Source organism: Dreissena polymorpha, chromosome 6, assembly GCF_020536995.1.
Source record: "Dreissena polymorpha isolate Duluth1 chromosome 6, UMN_Dpol_1.0, whole genome shotgun sequence".
Lineage (NCBI taxonomy): Eukaryota > Metazoa > Mollusca > Bivalvia > Myida > Dreissenidae > Dreissena > Dreissena polymorpha.
In genome coordinates this window covers 26,379,954-26,390,618 of record NC_068360.1, presented here as the reverse complement: position 1 = coordinate 26,390,618, position 10,665 = coordinate 26,379,954, and the positions used below count along the sequence as shown (strand labels likewise).

At 34.3% G+C, this 10,665-nt stretch overlaps 1 protein-coding gene and 1 long non-coding RNA gene across 4 annotated transcripts in view; both read left to right on the top strand.

Annotated features, from left to right (window-relative positions):
* Positions 1 to 211: 211 nt before the first annotated feature.
* Positions 212 to 3,792, top strand: LOC127834173 (uncharacterized). Its single transcript, XR_008027828.1, has 3 exons — positions 212 to 256; positions 1,468 to 1,706; positions 2,381 to 3,792. It is a non-coding gene; the product is annotated as an uncharacterized LOC127834173 (long non-coding RNA).
* Positions 3,793 to 7,642: 3,850 nt separating this feature from the next.
* Positions 7,643 to 10,665, top strand: part of LOC127834172 (uncharacterized) — a 127,615-nt gene continuing 124,592 nt past the window's right edge. For 2 of the 3 annotated variants that reach the window (XM_052359811.1, XM_052359814.1), the window contains exon 1: positions 7,643 to 7,687. The gene's annotated coding sequence lies outside the window, so the exon portion shown is untranslated. The remainder of the gene's footprint in view (positions 7,688 to 10,665) is intronic. The other variant, XM_052359816.1, reaches the window with a different exon arrangement.

Below are 10,665 nucleotides of genomic sequence, written 5' to 3'. Positions count from 1 at the left end.
AATGACAAATGCATTATTTCTGTAAAAATGAATACGCACAAGGCAGCAGCTCACATGAAGTAAGCCGAATGCAGAATGCATTAAGACGAATGCATTAGTAATACGGAATTCATACACGACGGAGAACCAGAGTTTTCAGTAGTTTTCGGTAGTTTTCGTAAAAGGTTAATATTTATAACGGTGTTGTATTATATATCTACCAGATGAATTACTCTACAGCGTCGTTTCGAACGTATTTCCAACAGTTCTTATTGAGGTAAAGTTTACTTGTTTATTTACTGTTTTATTAGGTAAATTGCATACGATTACAAGTAATCCCCATTTCGAAAGTTGAGTTGTCATTTGGTTTGTGATTAAGGTCTATTTAAAGTTAATGGACGTAATATTGTTTTCAATTACATGTACTTGTCAAACGTCCCATATAATATCATTGTAACGAAGGTGGGTTACGATGATCAAAATGTCTAACTGTTGGCATGTTTGAATTTAACTATCATTTACTTTCATACTATGTTCATCGCATATCTTCGTAACACTGTCTTTATCTAATCAAATCGTACCTAGGTTGGTAAAACTGTATCTTATTCAAATTATTCATTATAATAGTTTTTTTTACTAGTTTATTCCCAATACGGCATGGATATTCATATATAGAGCTAATTAAAATGGAAAGCAACGTGAGAAAATAAGTATGCACAGTTACCTCATTAACGAACAAAAATAATTATGTATTTTTGAATTAAATGGTTTCTCTTTTTCATTTCAAATAATTATATTTCTCATACTGTTTTATACTATTATCAATATATGTTGACCATCTTACACCTATTTCTGTATATTGGGTAAGCGATGACTTTGGATAGGTACCAGTTGACCAAAAAAAGGGTAAAAGTTGACCAAAATGGGTTTGAGTTGACCACATTACGGGTTGAACAGTTACCTAACAGGTGTCTTCAAACAGACACATTTAATGAAGTATACGCTTAAATGGCAGATCGATCTTGTTTTTCTTTGCATCTATAATGTGTAGCTCAGTGACCCAGTTAATGTTTACGGTTTGTAACTCAGGGTCCTGGGTTCGATTCTCACATGCGGTGCTGATTTTTTTCATAGGAGTTTCCTCTGGCGAGACTGCAGAGCCCTAGCCTAGTACTGGTGAAACCCAGGAAGCATAATTAAGTGAATCTTTGCCTTAATGTAAGTTAAATACACGGGCATAAACACCATACAAAAAAAACACATAAAGATGTTAGTACATGTAGGACAATAGTGAAGATTTCCCATTAAGATGGTACTTAGATGATCAAAGCAGATAAGATCATATTTCTGTGAAAAAAGTGTAGAAACTTAGATCAGCAAGTGTAATATCTGACTACGAAATAGTTATTATCTCTCGAATCTATCATTATTTTACATACTGGTGACTTGTTTTATAAATAAAAAATAATTCACATAATACATTTTCAGATATGAGCTAACAGCAAAGAGCAGCTGATCTTTTAAGGCAGGCAGCAGAATTGTTGAATGTCAACACAAGTGACAGGAGTACATAATACCAGCACCTGCATCAGTAACCTCTGTCAGAAGCACTAGTGCTGCAAAGGCAATTTTTCTCCCGACAGTAAAAAAAGGAGGCATGAACATGCAAATATAGGAACTGTGGCAGTGCCAGCCAGCACTAGACTATTATACCCAGGAGTAATAAGGTAGGCATCACTAAAGAGGCCCTGGCCTGTGCTAGATATTTTGGAACTACAGTTTATACCACACTAATTCATTTTTAATGTAACGATGTCTATTGTTTCATAATATTCATGCATATACATCTTATTTTGCTGTGTAAACTTAAAGAAGCCATTTATTATTGAATACTTCCTAATAATTGTTTACAAGACCTTTCTGTACTTTCAATTTGTTCTGGAAACCTGCTACATAATTAATTATGAGGAAAAAATGCTTTTGGCAGTTAACTCTAAAAAGGTTTATGGTTTGAGTTCCATAGTTTAGGATATTTCAAACGATTTCGAATTAAAAAAAATAATTCCCAAGTGTACCCGTCCATTGCTGCAATATAGAAAATCAGATTCCACAACACGGCACTTATTAGTACTGTATACAAATAAACATGTGTATCGAGTTGAGTCAGATTCAAACTGCAAAGGTTATACCGGTAACTCTGATGGTATCATTTATAGAATTAAAATGTTTTTTGCCGTTAAATCCAAGGCCAATAACTATAATAAGTTATCAGTTACAGAATTGCATGTACTTCATGTTTCTTAATAAGGCCTAAGCTCTTGTATAAGTCAAGCTAAATATTAAATGATTTCAACCTTAACAAGACAAATGTGTTGCATTCACTTCCCTACTGTAAATGCAGGTCCCTGGTTACAACTAATGACCACCTGTTGAAGGAGCTAGGTGAGACCCGGGAGAGACACCGGCACAGAGGTGAATCAGATTAACTGAAGCTACAAGCAGCTCAAGAAAAACCTTCAGAGACCAGTCTAGATGTTCTGATAATGATAATAGAGTGTGCTTTGTGTTTTATTGCTAAGAATTTGGCTGCTCTGTATCCAATATCTGAAGTGGTATTTTATTAAGATTTATAAAAAAAGGCTTTATGCATGTGTGGGAAGTGTCGTCCCATATTAGCTTATGTTGTCCACACATGATTATCTGGGACAACACTTTCGGCTCGACTGGATTTTTGTAATAAATACTTTCTTTAAACAAAAAATCTCATTAAAACCAAAAAGTGTCTTCCCTGATTAGCCTGTGCGGACCGTACACGTTAATCGGCGACGACACTTAAGGAACATGCATTAAACCCCATTTTACCAGAGCAAGGGTAAATTGTATTTATTTCCTTTCAATATTCGCATCCCCTTTATATAAGGATCATACAGATTCTAAATGCCTATTTATTGTAAGCTGAATATTCAGTCATAACCAAAAAGTGTCATACGATCTTTGTTAAGACAGGACCCTGAATTCTAGCATTAAATGAGGTTATGTGCTTTTCCGCACTTATTCTATGTCTTTTATAAGTAAAAGGTGAACACTAGCAACAATATAATTTGCTACCAAAAATGTTTTCCATATATTACTTCTTTTACATGAAAGAAGTTAACATGTGTAAAAAAAGTTTGGCAAACAAACTGACAGGTAACAATCAGTTTATTTATTGTGCATCCAGGCATTTACATATAACCAGACAGTAGTGCAATCTCACATGTATATGTAGGTTTTTAACTTATATTGCACCAGTGTATAGATTGTTTTGAAAACAAATGTATGATCATGGTAAAGTTACATATGTCTAGTCATATGCAGTATGTGTGGGATACACTAGCAACAGCACCGGAGGGATCATTTTGTTTTCAGATGATGTTTATGTAATGTGTGTTTCATCCTAATAGTTATTTAACCAGTATGTCATGTAATACATATATTTTCTAATAAAACTGTAAAAAAGGTTATTCAGTATTTAGATTATTTTGACACGCTTTTTCATGATGGATGGCTTCATCCACAGTCATTACAAGACACACAACAACAACATAATTGAGCCTCGGTCTGGGAAAATGGGTCTTAATGCATGTTTGTCAAGTGTTAATCAGGGCAAATCAGTGATGAAATTTTCGCTAAATGGAATTTTTCGATAAAAAAGTCTCTGCCGGAAAGTGTTGTCCCTGATAAGCCTGTGCTGACGGTACAGGCTAATCTGAGAAAACATTTTGAGCACATGCATTGAGTCCAATTTTCCCAGAGCCAGACTCACATGTTAAAGCAATGCCCGTTAAATTAAGAAATATATCCAATGACAAAATAGTGATTTGCTATTTATTGAAAATCTCATAAGTGTTCAAATAAAAAAGATTTATTCATTATTTACAACAAGATGCAATTATCTTTCAAAAACAACAACAACAACACAATTGGCATTTCATGTAAAAGCTATTCACACTAGATGATAAATTAAACTGGTATTTATGACAAAAATACCATACTGAAGAAGCACAGACAGTTCTCACTATTCCATTCATAGAAATTCATATTGAATTCATACAACAACTAGAAATGGCGCGGCAGAGGCCGACGCGTATCCCCACGCCGCATGTTTGACCCAGGGGGCACCCCAGCGTTGGTAATGGGGGCCATGCATAGTTGAGATTGACCGTATTGTCATGAGAGATATTCAGTATCAATTGGAAGTGAATCGGTTTAGAAATTAAAAAGTTAATGTCTTCGTTTGAACATGACATATCTTTTTTATTGCATATATCGATTCCTCTTTGAATGGCCTCTTAGAAAAGGTATGGTTATGGGGGTCTCTAAGTGCAAAATGCTGCATTTATTTTCGCTTAAAGCTGTTGCTTTTACATTGAATTATAAAGGGAAACTATTTAGTATATTATGACCTCCAAGAAAAACAATAGGCATTATATAGACGGGTAAGAGTTTTACCCTATCACCGCTTTTTTACGGAGGATTCCAGAGATAGTCGATGTGTCACGGTTGATACCGAAGATTTTGATTTTGATGTTTAGAGTGATCTCCCGGCAATAGTAATTTACGCTGCAATTTGCGCTGGAATTAGGTTTTTTAGTACTGGTTCCCATTTTCGCATTGTGAACTATTTATAATGGCGGTGTATGCAAAACCGAATACTGATTCTAAATCAGAGACGCACTAGCAATCGACTTAAGAAGTAATATATGTCTACAAAAATATGAACAGCTTGTTAAATTCAGTAGCAACTTATCTAAATGCACACAGTTAAACAAAAAACGTCATTAGAATAAGCATTCATACAAATTCCAAAAGTTTAACTACAGTTGTCAATAACACACACGAAGTAAAGATATATATGAAGTAATTATAAACTTATCAACATGTGACAATGAGATGAAGTGTTTGCATCGCAAATGTAACTAGGCAAAATGCAACTAACATTTTATGAAAAAGAAAAAAAAATGCAACTAACATGTATCAGAAAGCATATGCTTGTAGTTAAAATGAGAATGTCATTTAACATTATGCATGGACTGGCGGATATTCCCTTCCATAGTAAATGTAACTGATCGCAACAATTGAAAGCACCGACAATACATTCATATAATTTATATACCATTATTGTAGGGCCAAGGGCAAAAAGCGCGTGTCACTCTCAAAATGATCACACTACAAAAATGTATTGATGGCTCTTTTGTTTCTAGCAGACACCAAAGACTTTGACGCCGCCTTCTTAAAAGACCCACCATGAATGTAGATCATGACATGGTACCGTCTGTGACAGGTGAAAAAATACTATTCAATTTCTAGATTGTATTGCAACTGTAAGACGTCAGTCAATACTGACGCTTACGTCGCACTGCAAACACAATATTCAACTCAATCGGTTGATGTTCAAAGAATATAATGTATCCGACTGTATGCTTGGACAGTATGTAACCTAGGGATTCAGCAAAAGCGGCGTGGCAGTGTGTTTGGGGTGGGGGCTTTCTATTTTATGCTACAGCCTTTAAAATATTACCCATCATTTTTAGCTGAGAAGTGCTTATGTTTGTTATTGTGATCAGGTCGTAATTGTTAAACACAATACTTTCATCCACCCAAGTCTACACAAAATTACTTTGTTTGTGATTCAACGGATCGGGTTCTCTCTGTATATGTTTTGTTATTATCGGACGGCGGTACTTTACATACGTGACATAAATAAAGTGCCGTAGATTTTATGAATACACGGTACACTAAAAGTAAGCATTCATTTGTCTGTAAAAAAAACGTGCAAGTTTTTTTTTATTCAATTTACATCTACTTAATTAAGAAACGATATGTTTTTAAAATATTGTGTTAGTGCTTTTTTATCATAAATATGTAAACACGCGTAAAACGTAACGACGGAAATCACTTGTAGCAACAAAAACGGGTCACCAACATAATGGCTGTGCACGTGTACAGGGGTTACCAACGGGTTAACAATATAATGATAGTGATGCTATTTACAAACAATGTGTCAAGAGCGCTAAACGTTTAAAGTGTGTTTATTAACGACATGATTTTTTTGTTTTGTTTAATAAAATATTTTTCATCCGAAACCACGAGGGCTTGTGTGGATGAAGATATTGTGTTGAGCATTTACGACGTTTGAACTATCAACTTCGTTTACAAAATGAAGACAGTGTGCGCGTTTCGCAACAGTGTTGGCTGATGAAACCTAGTTGCAGAGAATAAATAAGACTGGCACAAACCAACGTTACTGTTTGAAAAATGTGTACAATAGCGACTACCGCGATTTGCAACTTATTTCATATAGTTGTAGATTGACATCATGTTTGTTGAACCTTCATTTAATATTTTAGCTTACATACTCCCTGAATTGTATAATGATTCAATTATATTTTTTCAAATGATTGATATGTCATTTGTGAATAGAAAGTCATTTATTGTTTATGTTGTGGTTTGTCATGTAAAGATATTTCTGTGGACTCCTGTAATTTTTATAAAATGATTTATATTTGAACAATTAAGATTTTTGTCAATGCTTCAATATTCCAATTACATTTTTATTAACTTTGATGGAGCACTTAACCACATAATGTGTAGTATAAATTAAAGGATTTTCACAGGATTTGGCATGTATTAACGTTTGTCATCAATTGCTTTAAATTGATACAAATAAATTACGTTAACAACAAAAACACAATCGTGTTTAATTGCTTTTTCAGACTGAGCCAAATAAATCTTAGAAATGAAGCAAAAACAAATACCGCATGAAAGCGGATCTTTAACAGGTAAAACCACTTGGCTGGATTTTTGTTTCAGTTCATAGATTATTACGTTATAAATTCTTGTGTTAATTGGAAAGTTAATGTATACCATTTGTAAACAAAACATTGTACAGATTTTGAAATGCAACTTATGAGGGTCTATACAATTTTAATTCCAGTTTAAATCGCCCAAAGGCTCCTATGAATTTCTCTTTTATTATAATTCATTTAATACCTAAACTAATGGATTTCGCACTTCGCATGAAATGTATATGAAGTTTTATATAGCTGTGTTGTTATTGTATTGGTTGTTACACGAGATTCTCTTCTCCGAAACCGAGGTTCAATTAAAATTAACGGCACATGTGAGTTCGGTTGGTGATAACCATTACATACATATAAGATTTCCTTGACTCGACCGCAATAAAATGAAATGTCTTTCATTTATAACAAAGAAGCTAGAATTGTAAGTCAGAAGAAGATTTCGCCTGAGCTTATATAACATCGTGCAACTGCAGGCTCTAAGGACCGCATAAACTTCTAAAATATATTCAAATCAAATGTATATGACAAGGTTTATGTGTATGGAGACGCCAGTTAATGACACTGATCGTTGTTTAATAGCAATAGGGGATGCGCGAGATATCGCTTTGTTATTTCAGACAGTGACAGATGGGGTTGTTATTGCAGTATTTTGTAAACATCAATCAGTTTTGCAATTAAGTCCAAAGAATTATGCAACGTTAATGTTAATTGTATGTCGATTACAAGTATAATCCTGTGGGTTTTCCCCTAAAAAAAATGCAAGCGATGATGTGCATTCGGTTTTCCACGTTTTTGCACTATATGACCGCACTTTCGTCATCATTTGAATCTGTCGGATAACAAACACAATAAAGATAAGCAACGTGGTAAGTCATTTTCCTTTTCATATATGGTCATCTTCGTTGATTAAATAGATTCGTATCCAGAAAAAAGTAACTAAGCATAGTGAAATAATTAGATGATTATTGTTATATTTCAATAATTTAGTAAAATGGATATTCATAGATTTAATAAACGCCGCTTATTTATAACAAAATAAGTGGCTTTTAAATTAAAGCGTAGTGTTGAAACATTTAATCAACTAAAGTCTATTTTACACATTTCAGCGCGAGTTCTAACCGAAAATGAAGTTTGCGTTCTTTTCTTTGATCGGTTTGCTTTTTAATTAAATCGAGCGTTGTTTAAATATAAACCATCATATTAGGAAGTAAAATCACTCTGGCAAAGTCACACATCCGTGTAAAGAAGGACACCGTCGTGTCTGTGCTAGATCTTTGTTTTGTGGCGTTCGTGCAATTTTGCAATGTAGGCAGTAAGCAATACATCTCCTTAATATACTGGAGTGGTGTCTTTAAAATATACTTATTCTAATCCTTAACCCATTAATGCCAAATGTCTAGAAAAAAGGCCTTGGCAAACAGCGTAGACTCATCAGGGTCTGCGCTGTTTGCTTAAAGGAATTTCTGTAAGAAATATTTTTAATATAGAAACAAATATGGTAGACATCCCTAATTTTGGAAATAAATTGATCCAATTTAGAAGGATAGGATAGTCCAGTAGGCATAAATGGGTTAATTAACTTAATGAAACTGAAAAAAGTTCAACGTAATATGAAAGCACCATTTTGTACATAAGGATCACCATGATAATGCCTTTTCTTACAAGCCATTTTATGCCGAAACAATAAAAAAAATGTAATGCACAAAGCAAGAAAATAATCGCAGACAAATCAAGCGATTGCTTGTTCACACTTTTGTTGGAATGTTACCCACCTTAGTTCGATGTTTTCAGTGATTTAGTAGTGATCATCTGTGCTTACCCTATCAATATCTCCAGAAGAAGAAACACGAACAACTGTTTAAACTGTAAAACATACCGTCGAGTAAAATATGTTTAATTATATGGTAGTCTTGGATGACACACGAAAATAAGTAAATGTGTGGCATAGCCGATGTAGCTGCTCAAAGTTGCATTGTTAGCCCGCACAAATGCAGAGATGTAGTCTTACATATTTGTCCTCTTCTCATCACACGGAGCAACCCAAATGCGGAGCAAGTTAAGGTTGAAACGCTCAGCTGATAGTTCACTTACGAGGTGAAATGTTGTGATCTGGATCTTTACAGCATAGGTTGAAACAATCTTTGATGACTTGACTATCAAAATCTTTGCCTTGATCAAAATGGAGTTTCTCGGGGAATGAGTAATCAGCTATACAATCTGAGAACAAGGTTTTAGCAGTTGTTGTCGCCTTTTGATTGCGACAAGGGTATAACGGGTAAAACGGGTATAATGAACACAGATTTAACCAGTTTGATAGGGGATGAAAACATGTCTATCAAAATCATCCGGAATATCGCGTTTTCTATAGGTATAGACGCCACTTCGGTGGGTCGATGATTTCTAATCACTAGACCACGCTATTAAGTGGGCGGAGCGTTCGTCTTAAATGGGCCTTTTCACGTTTTGGCAAATTGACAAAATCAAAGTTTCAGATTCGCATAATTTCGTTGTAGTTATAATATTTGTGAAGAAAAAGTTATACTGAACATTAACCATGCTCTAAAATATCCATTATATGCATCTTTTGGGGATTTAAAAACCTGAAAATGATAAAGCGTTGCAACGCGAAACGATTGAATAATTTAAAGAGTTCTGTTGTTGTCGTTATATTTTGTTATACTACGAAGATTGCTTATATAAAGTAAAAAGTACTCATTGTATGAGCACGGATGGCCGAGTAGTCTTAGCGATAGACTTCTATTCCAGTTGTTCGAGCCCAGTTGAGGGTTACTTCTTTATTTAATTTTATTATTGTTTTTAACTGGAGCTTTTAAAATCCAATGTTTACATTTATCAATATAAAGCATTTTGATGACAAACGTCAATACATGCCAAAATCTGTGAAAAGGTCCCTTTAAGGCGAGATGTTTATCATTTAGTTTACTGTAACCTAATAAGAAATGTTGCCATAAGTCAGTGCACATGCGCGAAAACTCCCAATTGTAATCAGTAAGTAACATTCAATTAATTCATATGTTGCCCTTCATCAATACTAGAGCGCAGTAGTAGTTGTAGTAGTAGTAGTAGTAGTAGTAGTAGTAGTAGAAGTAGTAGTAGTAGTAGTAGTAGTAGTAGTAGTCAGTAGTAGTAGTAGAGAAGTAGTAGTAGTAGTAGTAGTAGTAGTAGCTAGTAGTAGTAGTAGGAGTGAGTAGTAGTAGTAGTAGAGTAGTAGTTAGTAGGTAGTAGTAGTAGTAGTAGTAGTAGTAGTAGTAGTAGTAGTAGTAGATCGTAGTAGTAGTTAGAAGTAGTAGTAGTAGTAGTAGAAAGTAGAGTAGTAGTAGCAGTAGTCAGTAGTAGTAGTAGTAGTAGTAGTAGTACGTAGTAGTAGTAGTAGTAGTAGTAAGTAGAAGTAGTAGTAAGTAGTAGTAGTAGTAGTAGTAGAGTAGAAGTAGTATAGTAGTAGTAGTAGTAGTAGTAGTAGTAGTAGTAGTAGTAGTAGTAGTAGTAGTAGTAGTAGTAGTAGTAGTAGTAGTAGTAGTAGTAGTAGTAGTAGTAGTAGTAGTAGTAGTAGTAGTAGTAGTAGTAGTAGTAGTAGTAGTAGTAGTAGTAGTAGTAGTAGTAGTAGTAGTAGTAGTAGTAGTAGTAGTAGTAGTAGTAGTAGTAGTAGTAGTAGTAGTAGTAGTAGTAGTAGTAGTAGTAGTAGTAGTAGTAGTAGTAGTAGTAGTGTAGTAGTAGTAGTAGTAGTAGTAGTAGTAGTAGTAGTAGTAGTAGTAGTAGTAGTAGTAGTAGTAGTAGTAGTAGTAGTAGTAGTAGTAGTAGTAGTAGTAGTAGTAGTAGTAGTAGT